Here is a 16,293-nt window from a genome sequence, read left to right on the forward strand (position 1 = left end):
TGTGTTCTTTTAATGCTATCTTTGGCCGCGAAACCAGGGGTATCAGTCTTCTTGAGGATTACTTCGTAGGCGATTCTTACACATAAACTTCCTAAAATTATTACAGAGCCTCCAAAAGTGTTTTTATATCGATTAATTTATAATTAAAGAGCTTAATGATAAGACATTGTCGGAAGATTAACAAATCTTAACTTACAATTATCAAGAGATTTGCTACTTTAGTGTATGATTGGTTTTAGTATCCCGTGTATCTCAGCTAATAAGCTTTATAATGTACTTGCGATTAAACTATCGCATATTGATGTTTGTTCTTGTGAAAGAACAAATCTATTTTTTAAAAATTAAGGCCTCTTATCAAGGCTATGAAAAGATGGGTTACGTATTAAAGTTTGTAGTGTCCTACGGACTGTGTTGCAATCTGGGTTTAAAATTAGACAAGGATTCTGGAGTTAACATCGAGCGTAAGTGAACTTTCCATATCACTAGCTGCTTTATTCTGAAAGCAGAATAAAATGTGCATCAACTACTGCTTCTTAAATGTAGTATCACAGTACTGAATGTAAAAAAAACATACGCCAACTCATGGAGAGAGCATTATGGAAGTTCGCTGCCATGAAGTTTATTTTGACTGATGTCGATACAGTGGGTCTAATGTGAAAAGTGAATCAACTAGGTAACTAGATGCAATATCAGGATTATTTTACGCAAATTCTGTAATGAAGATGCTTTTCAAGTTTCTTCATACAACTAGTCTAACAATTACCCAGTTGTTACTGTCTTTCTGGCCAAAAGAATATCTTAAGCTCTTGGTACCCGTTCTTTTGTACCTAGTGACTGACACTTGTAGGATTTCACTTCTGCAGGAAACTATTGCGCAGTTATTCCCATATGGGCATGGTTAAATCTTATGTTAACCAGCCTAAAAATTATACTGATCTGGGGAACCCATTTGCAGCAACATAAGTGGATTATTAGCTAATCTAGCTTGTACAATTCAGAAATTTGCAATTTGTTTTTTTTAAGTTGAAAGAAAAAGCCCAAAGAATTAACGACTGAAAATGGAATAAATCTATAATGGAAGCAGTCAGAAGGTTCAGAACTCAGAAAATTTAGCCAATAACGAGAATACTAGTAAACAAGGATCGTTAAATTAATTCAAGTCGACAATTTTAACTTTTCGTTTACTTAATGCCACTGATTAAAGTTAGCACTTTAATTCTTAGTGAGATTACTAGCTCGATCCGTTCAATAGATATTAAGAGACAGAATCGAGATAATTTTTATAAAATTACTAGTTATTTCAATTTTTCCATATGATTACTTCATTGAAATTAATTTTATTAAGCACAATTTAAAATGATTAAGAACATTAAATTTACTCTTTATTAAAATTCAATTAAATGTATTCAACTTTCTATGTTCATGAATGAACAGACACCCCCGGAATCACAACTGAAGCCCCACCCCTACCCTAGGGGTGGGGCTTCAGTAGACTTAACAAAATCACCACAACCTCGAGAAACTGAAGACATTGTGAATTATAATAAGGTCTTTAAAATTCACGAATATCTTAATACGACGAATGTTAGTTTAAGAAACTACTCGCCTTCCTTTCTGGCTGTATTCAGTGAGGAATTTGTCCTTTTTAACAAGCTCTTCAAAAACAAATAAACTTCTTGATAATTCGTTTAAATATCTCATACAATTAGTGTAATATTTAAATTACAACAGAACTACTGTATCCCCTTTATGAAAGAAGTCATTTTCCTTAAATTCCTTAACCCCAAACTTTCATTCTTGGTTAATATTGAGGTAACTCTTGTAATCTAGGTAGATATCGATCCCTGTATAACTGTTTACCTGTTGGGTTAATAAATCCTTGTTCGGATGTCAAAATAATATTAACTCGACTTCGGCCTGTTCCAAAAAAGTAACCGAAAGAAGCAAATGAATTAGTCAACATAAAATCAAATCGGGTGCAATTACTATAAAACCGAGAGCAACATTGGCTCAATATTCATCAACTAATAATCGTATTTAAAGATTAGTTAATTTTAACGACGTTCATTAAAACTGACAATGTCTTCAATTTCTCGATGTCATGTGGTGGATTGTACAGGTCAGAGGTCGGGTTAGAGCCTTAAGCTGTGATCCGGGGGTAGCCTACTCATTCATGAGCTTAGAGTTGAATACATTAGATTCAATTTAATGAAGAGTATAATTTAATCTTCTTAAACCGCGCGTAAGAATGTGTCTGAGTTTCGAAAAGTAATCCTATGAATAAAGACAGAGGTAACTCGTGTAATGTTTGTAATCAGATTTAAACATAGGACATATTGAGCCATTGTTGCTCTTGATTTTATAGACAAATATTTAAAGATGCAATAACACCAAAACAAGGAAGAAACATAGTCCTGCCTAGTGAATAACGAATTATGAAAATAAATCATTGTGGCAGTTACGGTTGGAAGCCTGTTCTTTTGGCTGGAGATGGTTTGCCTCGATGTTTTATCTGGGCTTTGTGGTGCGGAGATTCTCCTCAGTTCGCAAACGTTCTCGAACCAGTAGTATCACCAAATATTTTGAACGCCTCCAAGAATTTTATATAAAACCTACTTTGGCAACAGAAGGAAACTGGATTCTGCAGCACAACTTAGAATTTCCCTAATACAGGGGAAACTGACTATAACTTTGATATTTTAGTTTTGAGTCTTACTTCCGACTTAAAATTGAGAAGCGTGTAGTTCAATGTTATGCTGTTCACTGGACGATACGCACTGGAACATTAAGTTCCAGTACTTAACTTTACAGGCACGGGGAGAAAATCAAATTCTTCAAATAAATTGAAGGGCTGTTCACTTTCTAGATTGTCGCGAAAATAGACAAATGCAGTGTTTAGAGGAGCTAATGTTTTAATTCAAATTATTACAAGGTAATAAGTATTTAATGTTTTGGGGCGATTAGACGTCTACCATTGTGTAAATGGAAAGCAGATTTCCATTCCTGAATCGTTAGTGTATTGGAGATCTTTCTCGCGACTGTTACTGCGAGTAATTAATTGACAACGCATCAAATGAAGTAAAATAAGTTTTCCAACTTGTAAAGAGAACTAGTGTCAATCGTTTTTCAAATACAGGTATACTATGCAAAACTAAGTAGTTCTCATAAGAGAACAAGATGACTGGAAAAGTACAGCAACACTTGATACTCTCCGAATCCTGTACGAGTGTTTTAGAAACCGAAGAAACCCATCAAGTTAGAGCTGTTTGTTATTTTAAAGATCTAATGATTTCCTGCATTTAGAAATTATGCTAATTGAGACTTGTCCCAGGTCTTGTTTAAATCCTAGACCAGAGAAAAACCAAATAAGTTCTGTGAGAATTAAGGGTTTACTTGGAAGAGAATTTAAGGAAATGAAAACAATGGTTATGCATAAAAATGACGGCCAGTTGTTTAGCAATTTCTCTTCGCAAAAATGGTACCGAGTGTTATGAAGGAAACTACAGATTCCTTACATCGAGAGAACTAGTTTTCAGAAGGAGTTGCTCTCGAAAAGCTGGGCTAACTCGAAGTGAGGATTACAAAGCGACCGAGTACATATGTATAATAAATTTGTTTTGATAGCTGATGATCGGAATGATTTTTCAAATGGAAAATGTAGCAAAGGGGAATAAAACGAAGTTATTTTTTTTAAAGTTCCAAACCTAACATTAGAAGTACGAAAGGAGAGATGTTTACACGCCCAGACCTAGGAATAACTATACGTATATATTTATTAGAGGGCAAAATTACTTAAACTAATTTTAATGTAATTCATGCCGGGAAAATTACTTAAACTAAATTCTCCCCGGCATGAATTACAGGCAATTGGCACTACCAGTGTCAAATACATCAATTCACTTATATTTGTTTAAAGAAGCTAAAAACGTCAGATTTCTCAATTATGAATAAAAACAAGCCGTATCAATGCTTCCTGGGAACTTAAGTTGGGTTTATGGTATATATTTAGTCAACTTTGCTTAAGATGTTTCTAGAGCTCACTTGACAAATCCGCATTCAGATTCAACAAACAGAAGGCTATTACACCATCGGCCATAAATACTCAATTGCTTTCTGGCAGAAATTAATTGGTCGTAAACAAATTATAATTGATCTAAAACGCTTTCATAAATTAAGTTCGCCAATATTCACTTAAAAGCTTAACATAAACAAATTGACGTAAAAACACAAACTTACAACCAGAAATTTAATTGGTTGTAAACACCTTAGAACCTTAATTTAAGGAAGGTAGCAATGTCTGCTAAAAGCTTGCGACATGAGAAAAATGTCTCTTCCTACGAGAAATGTAATTGGTTGTAAACCTCTTAGAACCATAAATTTCCGAAATGTAGCAATATTCGCTCAACACTTTGAGAGTCTCCTTCCTACCAGAAACTTAAATGGTTTTTCTAAATATCTTATAACGTGTATTTATCGAAAGCCCTGTCATAAATTATGTTGGACAAAATTCGCAAAGAAGGACTAGTTATTATTCAACGCCTAAAACATAAAAAAAAGGCTTGCTACCTACCAGAAATTTAATTGGTTCTAAACATCTTATAGCCTCTAAAACCCTGAAAAATATGAAAGTTGGGAATATTCAAAGGTTACGACTTCAAAAAACAAAGCTGACGACATAAGGCTCGCTTCCTACGAGGAAGCTGAATTGGCTTTAAACATCTTAACCTTAATTCATGAAAGGTAGCAATATTCGCTCAAGGGAAAGCACTGGTAATAATACAAAACTTTCGACAAAAGCTTGTCAGATTCACAAGGGTGCATCTCGCAAAACAATAGCGATCTTCAGGGCATAATGAGCTGGTCCCACAGGAGCTAGTTATTGTTGGATAACTGTCAAGGAGACGGGAAATGTGCAAAAAAAAAGGTGGAAATCGGACCAAGGTATATCTGGTAGTGATTCATACTGACTTTCCTTTCCTCAGATTGTGAACCTCCCCGGAAGCAACACGAGTGAATCTGCCCCATTGATACCCTCCCACACAAATCAATTCACTTTATAGAATAATGTCGTGGACTTAAAGCTTAAAAAACAGCACAATATAACCGAGACTACAACGAAACGTACATCTTGACAGTCAGACGGCAGATTTAACATTATCCGCTGCACAAGCCAGAGGAAAATATTTATAGACTCAACCTGCAGAAGTCCAGGTCATAAAATGTGCGACAGGAATAGGGTTCGACGTAGAAGTTAAGCAAATAGGCACAAAGTATATTGCATTCGCTTCCTTCAATCTCCCGCCGATTAAACAATGAAGGGCGATTCTTGGACATACATTTCGCCAGTAGGAATGCTAGTGAAACGTTACCGAAAAACGGATAGTAGGAATAGCAGAGCGAGTAGCCCAATAACATTCAACTTGAACTGTCATAAAATAATCAAACCAGATTTTCGTACAAAATGTATCGAACAAATTACACACAAAGCATATTACTTAATTCGGAGCATGATTGTATATGCTTAGTGGAAATATGGCTCTAAAATAACAGATATCATCATGCCCTTGGGCACTCCCACCGATTACAATTGCATCATAAATGCAAGAGAAAGTAATGTTTGTTCAACAGATTCGCAGTAGTCTTCGAAATCGGGGTGCAATCGGAAACATTTAGGATATCATTGCCACATTCGGTACGGAAACGAAGAAATTTCAATTGAGTTTAACATACCTTTAACTGCAGCACACTAAAGGAAACAGAGCAGAGCTTACGTGCTTGCCTCAAACCTCAGCATGAACACAATCATAATGGGGGACAGAAATAAGCCACTGCCAAAACATCGGGAGGTAAAAATTAAATTTGGATGATAGAATGCAAGCTTTAAATATGGAGCTATTGAAAACTCCAGCCCCAAGAGGATCCCAAAGGCTGGACTTTATATACTACAAAATCCCGGATATAAAATCTATGAATAACTACGAAATTCGCGTCTGATCACCAACCACTTACATTTGAAGCCAATTTAGGAAGAAATTGAGTCCGTCAAACTGATAGCATTCGAAAAGTGAAACAAAGATAATCTTATCAAAATATTACGATTATGTGTAATTTTAGTGGTAAAATTGAAACCAGTGAAACGATGCAGTTTCCTGGTTATTCGTATTCCATTTCTAACTGTACAGAAGAAATGGTGAATTTCTCCACTGGTTTAAGCAATTCGTTTTACCTTAAGTAACATAAACCAAAGGGACATATCACTTCGCCCATAAACAAAAGAAATTCGTGATCCATGCGAATATTAAAGATAAACAGCTAGCGCAAGATACGTACTTGCATAAAAACAAATGCCTCTTTGATACAACCTCACTCGTTGTTTCCGGCAATTAAGGAAAGGTGATCCTGAAAACAAATATTTCACCTAGTTAGAATACAAAGCTGGTCTCTCTGTAAAAAAAAATTTTCATAATTTGAAGCGCGGTTTAAATTTTAGGTCAATGGGATTGAACAATCGCGTCATTCTTTGTCGAAAAACATCTATATCTAGCAGTTGAAGTTACTTGTGCAGTATCTTACGGAAAGAAGGATTAATGCTACAATGCTTAATTGATTAGTCAATATTTTGGATGTAAAAAAGGAAGAGGTTTCCTGTATCCAACACCATACAGATTACATTGGAACTTTTACTTGAGTAGATAATACGTTTCGTCATCTGCACCTTGGTATGCAAAGAAAGAAAATTATTCAAAATGTTTCCTTAGAGGAAGTTACTCCATTTCTTGGATAATATTGGAATGTAAGAGTCTTGTTTGAAGAACGAGCATATCCCTGACTGCAGCTTTAATTACTAATGACAAGATTCAATAACACGGATTAGTGACCTCAGCACAAATTAAAATATTGAAGCTGAGTATGAATTTATCTGACTTCTATCTTTGATTCCAAACCAACCTTCATACTATCCATGTATAACTTATTCCAGTGGCAGCACAGATTCCAGAAGAGTTGAAATTGAAGCTTCCATTTTCCGGGCTTCGCAGTACTCACTAATCAATGGGATATTAGTTTTCTGTGAAGAAAACTAAAGACAAGTGTCTTTAAAAAAAATTTACTGCTAAATGAACAGTCCTAGTTTAGCAGCCAAAGAAGGTGATATATCAGCACCATGTATTGGTTTGGTGGATTCATGCGAGAAACTTGAAAGGTAACTCCAATGTAGTTGTTATAAGTATTATACATTGTTTTAATGAGAAAAAAAAATTCTGGGAAAAATTTCGATGTTAAGTGCAATAAACTTCTATTAGATTCTGTAATAGTTATAACTGTTGTCCAGTAAGAAACAGGCCATCAAATTTCGACATATACACGGTAACCTTTCAGAAAGGAAAGCATGTTTAGGAGTCGTAATTTCAATAGGAGTAGGTCCCAGAATGTGCACATTTTAAACTAAATCTTTCCAGTATTTCGTTATTATACCCAGTTAATATCTGGGTTTCAAAGAAGAATATCATTTGATTATGGCGATATAAGAACTTTCTTCTTAAATTGAATTTTCGTTAGGTGAATATACATATGAGAAATTAGCTTCTTTTCACGGGACAGACTACAATGGACAAGACTAATTTCAGTAGTTTATATTAGACACATTGCCTATCTTAAGAGACCAGCATTCATTTAAGAGTTGAAGTTTCTGGATGAGACAATGAAATCTTTGGCATTGCTAGTTTAGCGAATCTATTCTGCTTATCGTAAACCAATTACACTATTACAATTTCATACGAGTACAATAAAAGATTGTATTTATTTCAAAGCACCGAAATCAAATCGCTGTAAGAATACCTGTTTAGCAAGGGGAATCATTTCGAAGCTCCCTGCTCGAATGGCACAAAGAACCTGTTTGGCAAACAGTCATTTCCAAATTGTTTGAATCTCAAGAAGGACCTTCGTAGCTCCCTGCTCGAATCGCACAAAACCTTCGAAGCACCTTTCTCGAATCGCACGAAGAATCTGTTTGGCAACAGGTATAATTTCGAAGCTCCACGCCTGAATCGCACACAACCTGTTTCAAAAAACAGGTAAGAATTTAAGTTCCCGCCTTTAATTCGAGTAAACCTTTGTTGGGCCACTGAAAACTTTCCGCATCTCGAATCACGGTAAGAACGTTTGCTTGGCAACGGGAATCACTTCGAACCTTCAGGCTGCTCTCAACTCCTTGATGATTGGACGTTAATCCTGGGAAATGCAGCTATCTTTCCTTTGCAGCTTCGAAGAAAACTAAGACTTTAGTTAATCAATATTACATCAAGAAGATTCCGATTTACAGAGTTGACGAAGTTAAAGATCTGGAAGTTACTTTTACCGCTGCATGTGGGTTTGATAAACATGTTAGAAATATATTAAACGGAAGACGTACAGATTAAGATCCTCAGTTCTGTGCTCCAATTCAAGACAACTGTACTCACTCTACTGGAGCTTGCTTCTCCTATATGGAACCCACACCATGCATACTTGATACAGCAAATAGAATCGTTCCAGATGAAATTTATCCACTATCTTTTCAGGCGTACACCTATGTAGACATGTACCTATATTTTACCACAGCATCTACCGGAATCTGTTTCTGCTTCAATATCTGCGAACTATTCTTGATTTAAAAAACTGTTGTACCATATCTTCGCTGGTTCAATCTACCTGCCGGATCTTCTATGCCATATTGACGTTCCAGCGGAGTCTACTAGACAGAAGACTGCATTCCACATCAGTAACTCGAGATTAAAGATTGAGGAACTTCTTCAAAATAAGACTGGTTGTTATTTTTGTTATTTGGTTTTTCAGGAGCATTAGCAATTAAGGCCATATTGCTCGGGGGTTATGCGGTGGTCATTCCCTGACCTTTTGCATCCTCCGTATTTGGAGATCACGGGCTCGAACCCCGTTCCAGTCAAGAAGCGTGTGCAATGCACTGCTGCTCCTACCCACGGAGGCGCCTCAAAAGAAAATTGGCACTCATGAACAAGTTTCACTTGGATATGGCTGTGAACAAGACAGTTTCACACAACTATTAGGAGTAGGTTGTAAGGACCCGTCCTTACATTAATTAATAAAAATGGTTAAATATTATGAGAATTTAACTGTAGTACGAATAGTGGTTTTCTGGTACAAACAACATGGATTAAGAAACACTGGAATTCAAAAATACCTTCCAGTCACTCTCTGTTTAGTAGTAGCTTGTTTGTATAGAAGTTCTTTGACGAGTGAGTGAAAGTAATATACCATGACAAATCCCCCATTAAGACAGAGGCAGATGCACCATAGAAAGGGCCAAGAGTGCTTAAGCTGGCCCTGTTAAAGATTTCACGGTGAAACGCTATTAGAGGTAGGCGACGTCACCAGGTGTGCGCGCGTGAGGTCACGGGAGGAGCTGTGACGCTTCTCAGTTGACCTGAACTTCCGCTTCTCTTTCTGGATTGTTCTGGTATGTTCGAGGTCCACGGAAGTTGGGGCACAAAGAATAAAGAAGACCCGCCCACGGAAGAGGAGAGGAGACAAATGAGAACACAGGAAAAAGGATGTGCAGATCTCCTATTGGCCAGGAAGAAAATAGAGGGAATTTTGAGAGGGAGATTCTGAAAAAGGTTTTCGGAAGAGTCGGAAGAAGTTTTCGGAGCGGTCTGGAGGATGATTTGAAGGAGTTGGAAAACGATACAAAGCAGAGCAGCAGTCTAGTTTGGGTGATAGCTGCAGACCTGAGGTAGATGGAAGCAGTGATAGAAATTCTGCGTATCCCGACAGCCCGTAGGAATGTTCACCTGTAAACATGGAAGCCGTAGTGAGGAAGAAGGAAGAATCACACCCTGAGAATTATATAGGCAAAGTCAGTCGAATGAGTGGTCGAACCATTGACCTACTCGAAAACCCCTCTATCCACGGAAGAAGAAATGCTGACCGGTAAAGAGTATGCGACACTGATTGATTCCAGCCGTGCAGTACCCGGTAGGGAAGCACCATAATCACCGAGGTCCCCAAATGAGCGCCCCCGCATTCCAGTACCTGAATGACCGATATGAAAAGAAGCCGAGCAGAGAGGGAAGTTCCAGGCCTAACACGTAAGTGCTAGAGAGTTTACCAACATAGGTGTACTTAATTTATTAAGGAGAGGACTTTAAGATAACTAGACATATATGGTTAAGGAGGGAGGTTTAAGTAATGAATATATGAATAAAAGTGTAAGGTATTTAAGACGGACGTAGCCTATAATTTGAAGTGAAGCTCCTCATATATATGCTTGCTGGAAGGAGAGATTATAATAGATAACTGAGAATTGTTTAAGGTTGGGAAAGGTTTTTATAATATGTATGAAATTAAAGGTTGAAATTTCGATTTATTATGAGTTGATTTGTGGAGAGTATTTCTGATTTAAGTAGGGGCTAATTAATAAGTGATATATAACGGTATAGAGGATTATCTGTTCTAAAGGGTAATGTTAAATTGAATTGATTAATATTTCCTGTTGACCTGATTGCAGAAAGGGTGTCTGATTGAATAAATGCAATTTTCTTACAAATTGAGACACGAACTCTGAAAGTTTTTGTGAGCCAGTTCATTGGCTGGTAGTTGGTTTATTATACAGACTGTTCAGAAGAAGAGTGGGAAGAATCTATGTAAAGTGTTTGACACGACCTATTGAAGTCCCTGTAAAGAACATGAAGAGACACCATGTCATAATGTATAATAATGTGTATTAGAATAGGATATCTGATGATGAAACAATTGAGTTTGAACAAGATATTTACACATATAAAGGTTAATGAAATAACAAGTCACCAGCCAAATATAGTTTGACTAAATACTATTGCTAGTTCTGTATGATATGTTAATAAACATTGTTTTATTTTACATTCATGTGTTGGAGTGTCATTCCGAAACTCAGCCAATCCTGTGGAGAAATATTAAAAATAATTAAGGTCCCCTACGAGTCAGGTAATCTTCTGAGAAGAAACAAGTCAGATGCTAAGTGGGAGGATTGGACTACGGGGATATACATATAAAAAAGGGGATAAATTATAATAATTAAAATATAAAGACAATAAAACCACAAGCCCCCACAATAGGCAATAAACCCACCCCCACAAGGTTGACTGGTGAGTTCTGGGCTAAAGATGTCCTCATTAATTCGTGTGATCTCCTTCAGCAACCTGCTCTCTGCGATTTTTCATGGCGCTGGACTTAGCGTCATGAATTTCCGTGAATTGGACTTTGGCATTTGAATGAACTTTTATAGTACAAAGTGTATTATTCTACTATTTATTTTGTACAATCTTTCTTTTCTGTTCTACACTTTAACTTGGCGTAAGTCTGTTGTGTATATTATATTTTAAAAATATAAGACCCTAGCTCGAATTGCAGTAGGAACCTTTGTTTGGTCACGGCAAGCTTTACGCATCTCCGTTTTCGAATCTGAGTAAGAACCAATGTTCGGCAACGAGAATCATTTCTTAGCCCCGAGCTCGAATCGCAGTAAGAACCATTGTTTCAACAGAAATCATTCTGCAACGATATGCCCATCATCGACGAGCCTCACGTCAGCGGACCTCTGCAGGAACGGCGAGGTATAGGCGGACAACAAAATCACCGCCGGCAAAGGTGGTCTTTCAGGCAGCAGATACTCCATAATTCCACGGACATTCACCGAACAATAATCTGTTATGTCGGATAGGCCGATGATGGACCGCAGGTTCAGGTCAGTGTGTAAATAAAACTGTGGCCATCACTTCTCTACTGGAGTAGAGAACGTTTCCCGACATGTGCCTGCGCATTATGTCTCCACTGTTACATGGCAAATCGCAGAGGAATCTAACGTAACAGAATAGCGTAACGTTTTCACCGAGAAAAGCTCGTCTAAATTTTGAAACATTTGTTGCTAGCACTCCTACGATAATGCATTCCGTTATTTCAACTATCTCATTGGTCTGGCTACAAAGACCGACAGTATCGCACCAGTAACTTTCATGCCAAAGGACACGGTGTGTGACGAAACCGAACTTGATTCCTATCACCAGGTGTTTACCGTAGAGGCTCCCAACTCATGTGCTTTGGTAAAAGAACAAACTAGTGGCATTCATAATGGCAATATGACACTAGTGGAGGGTACTGCATAAATGGACACATTCAATTAAAGAATTAATCCTTTAAAATTATTCTCCTCTAATTCCATTCATAATCAATTAACCAAATCGGGCTTGGTTCTTACATTCTCTTAACTTCGGTTTGCAAAGCATTTACTTTTTCAAACAAAACTGGCATGAAAGATAATTAGATGGCTTTTTATTAAAATTGATTCTTATTATGCATCATTTTGAATTCGTGATTCAATGCTATGAAGAATTTGAATACAGCAATTATCCTTGTTACTCTGAGTCCAACTATTGTACAGAAAAATAAATTTTAACCCCACACAAAACGTGAAGGGTGTTCTAGGGCCGCGGTATCAGAGTACCGATGAACTCCACAATAAAAGTTCTTATTTATTTAAAAGCGCCGAGCTCTAGTATCAGTAAGAACCATTGTTTGGCAACGGGAACCATTTCCGAGCTCCACTGGCAGTAAGAAACCATTATTTAATCAAGGAAAGCTTTTCGCCTTCTGGCGATCGAATGGCACAAAGAACCTGTGTTTGCCAACAGGAATCATTTCCCGTCTCCCGCTTCGAATTGCTCAGAGAGCCTACGTTTCGGAACGTTAAGAATTCCAAATCTCCCTCTTCGATTCGCGCGATCCTTTGTTTGGAAATGGCAAACTTTTTGCAACTCTGCCCTTGAAACACAAGGAACCTTTGCTTGGCAACTTTGACCGTTTTGAAGCTCCTTGTAGAATCTCACGAAGAACCTCTGTTTGGGAAGGCAAGGAGTAAAAAAAATTAAAATACGCAAAGGAGTAGTTTAAACTAATTTCGCGAGACGTTCCTAGAAATGTAGCTCATTTTGACTACAAGAAAAATGAATCCCACTTCGTCTTAACAAAGATCAATTTAGTGGTTTTTTAAGATGCGTTTAAAGTTTCTGCAGTGAAGCAACTTGTCACTAAAATACGGTTAAATTTTTTGCTCAAGTCCGCCCAAACTGTTAAAAGAATAGCTGCATCTCAAATTAGAATTTAATTCTATTATTCTTTAGAAAAAAAAAGTGCTGTTAACACTATGAAGTTAAATTTTATATATGAAAAAATAGGAACCTAAATGTGTGAGTACGAATCGTGATAAGCCTTTAACTATTAAGAATTAAATTATTTAGATGTTGTTGTTGTTGTTTTGGTTTTTTGGCACAAGGGCCTCCTGGGCCATATTGTGCCTTTTCTTTATTAACTTATGACTGAGTTATTAATATAATTGTTGTCAGAGGCCATTATATACATTTATGCTCTTCAAGTATCTAAACAGTGCTTCAAAATTTGCATTATTTCCCAGTATGTGTTGTAAATTTAAAGGTTCCAACAGATTGGATGCAGAATAAAAAGTGGATTTCCGGTTACTTGAATAATTAGGGCATTCTATTAGAATATGTTTGATTGTTAGCTGAGTCTGACAGAATGAACATTGAGGTGGGTTTTCTCCCATAAGCAAGAACAAATGAGTTGTATATGAGTGTCCAATACGGAGTCTTGCCAAGATCACTTCTTCACGTCTGCTTTTCCTGAAACTAGAAGTCCACAACTGAGGTTCTTTTTTAATCTGAAACAGTTTATTATTTACTTGTTTGCCACAGATTAGTCCATTGAAGCCTACATGCTGTTTTAGTGGATTTATAATCAATGTGTGGGACTTTCAGATGATAGAGTGATCTATTTGTACGATGTTTAGCAGCATGATCTGCACTTTCATTACCTGGGATGCCGACATGCCCAGGTATCCAGCAGAAGGTAACCAACTGTTTGGATGTTTGATATTGGTATAATTGAGACCGTATCTGTTTCAGAATGGGATGTTGGGAAGAAGTAGTAGATTGAATGGCAGTGACGACACTTAAGGAGTCGGTGTATATAAGAGCTTTTCTGATTTGCTGTTTGGTTATATTATCTAGAGCTAGTTTTATTGCATACAGTTCTGCGGTATAGATACTGCATTCTATAGGAAGAGACACAGCTATTGAAAAAGCAGAAGAGATTGCTGCAGCACCTACAGCTTCATCTGTTTTGGAGCCATCTGTATATATGTGAAATTTCTCTGCGTTTTCTAAGGCGTGGGCTTTATGCAGCTGCTGGAAGTTGTTGTTTGGCAAGGAGCCTTTTCTCCATCTCAGAAAGTAATTATCACAGAGCGGTGAGTAATGAGACCAGGGTTGTTCAGGAGGAGCTACGTCTTCAAGGATATGCTGGAAGTTAATATTCCAACTGAGCATCAGTTCTTGCAATCTAATACCCGCAGGGCGGTTTTCATTAGGTTTATTACGATATAGCATTTCATACTGAGGGTTAAACAGGTATTCCCAGCAAGGATGAGATGGAATACTTTTTATTTTTGCAGCATAGCTACATAGTAAGGATTTTCGTCTAAGGTGTAATGGCGGTTCATTTGCGTCAATATACAGGCTATGGACTGGAGATGTCCTGAAGGCACCTGTGGCTATCCTTAGGGCACTATGTTGGACAGTATTTAGACGTAGCAAGGAATTGTTTCTTGCAGAGTCATAGACAGGTGACCCGTAATCTAAGCGGGACCGGATAAAACTTTTATAAAGATGTGTGAGGGAGTGTCTATCAGCACCCCAGGAGTTAGATGACACAGCTCTTAAGATGTTTAATTTCTTTTGACAGGCCGTTCTAAGGTAGGCTACGTGATTGGAAAAATTAAGTTTACTGTCTAGATATAAACCCAATAAACGAAAATTGTTGGTAAGAGGAATCCGATTGTTTTTTAAATATATTTCAGGATCTGGATGTAATTTTCGTATTTTACAGAAATGAATTGCAGTCGATTTATTTTCTGCTAATGAATAGCCATTTCGTTGCGCCCACAATTCTATTCTGGCTATGGACATTTGAAGTTGCCTTTCAATGGAAATCATGGTTTGTGACTGGCAAGAGATAATCAGGTCATCGGCAAACATGTATGATTCAACTGTTTTTGGTATGTCTTGTGTTATATTTGTAATTCTTATTGTGAATAGTGTTGCACTCAAGATGGAACCCTGCGGTACACCCTCCTCTTGTTCAAATGATTTGGATATAGCGTTCCTATATCTGACCTGAAAAGATCTGTAGTGTAGGAAATTTTGTATAAATTGTGGTAACTGCCCCCTCAGACCGAATGATCGAAGATCCTGAAGGATACCATATCGCCAAGTGGTATCAAACGCTTTCTCAATATCGAGATTGACCATAACCAGATGTTGTCTCTTGATGAAAGCATTGCGGATATTTGTTTCTGCTTTAATCATCACATCTAAGGTTGAGTGGTTTTTCCGAAAACCATACTGATTTCGGTTTAGCAGATTGTTTGTTTCCAGAAGCCACGTTAACCGCCTGTGCACCACTTTTTCTAAGACTTTGCCTAAACAGCTAGTCAGCGATATCGGCCTGTAATTATTCGGTATGGTATGATCCTTACCTGGCTTAGGAAAGGCTAGTACAATTGAGTGACGCCATGAGTGTGGATAAGTATTTTCTAAATAAATTCGATTGTAGAATTTCAATAGGGAACTTATTGCTTTATTATTTAACTTTTTTAACATTATATAGCATACTCCGTCCGGGCCGGCAGCAGTACTTAATGTTTTGTTTAGAGACTCAAAAAGTTCCTTTAACGTGAATGGCTGATTGTACGGCTGAGATGCCTTAGTATAAAAATTTATTTTATGTTGTTCTGCAGATGCCTTAATTTTTTGGAAGGTTTGACTGTATGTGGACACTGCTGATATACTGGCGAAAGACTCAGCTAATGCGTTTGCTATTTCTTTTGGATCAGACAATTCTTGCCCTTTCCAGTTCAGGATTGAGGCTGGAGACTGCACAAATTTACCGTTTAGTGCTTGAATTTTCTTCCAGACAAGTCTGCTGTCCGTATCCTTGTTTATGGTGGAAGCAAAGTCTATCCAGGCATCTTTCTTTGCTTTTCTTCTTTTTTGGCGGAAATTGGACTTGAGTTTTTTAAAGTTAATAAAATTAGCAGTTGTAGGAAATTTTCTGAAGAGATTCCAAGCTCGATTTTTTGTCTGTTTAGCATTTGTGCATTCCTGATTCCACCAGTAGTGTCTCTGTCTGCGTTTCCCAGGTAAAGATTTTGGTATTGCAGAATTCGCAGCT

Source organism: Mastigoproctus giganteus, chromosome 11 (genome assembly GCF_048544385.1).
Source record: "Mastigoproctus giganteus isolate SK-2022 chromosome 11, ASM4854438v1, whole genome shotgun sequence".
In the NCBI taxonomy this organism is placed as follows: Eukaryota; Metazoa; Arthropoda; class Arachnida; order Uropygi; family Thelyphonidae; genus Mastigoproctus; species Mastigoproctus giganteus.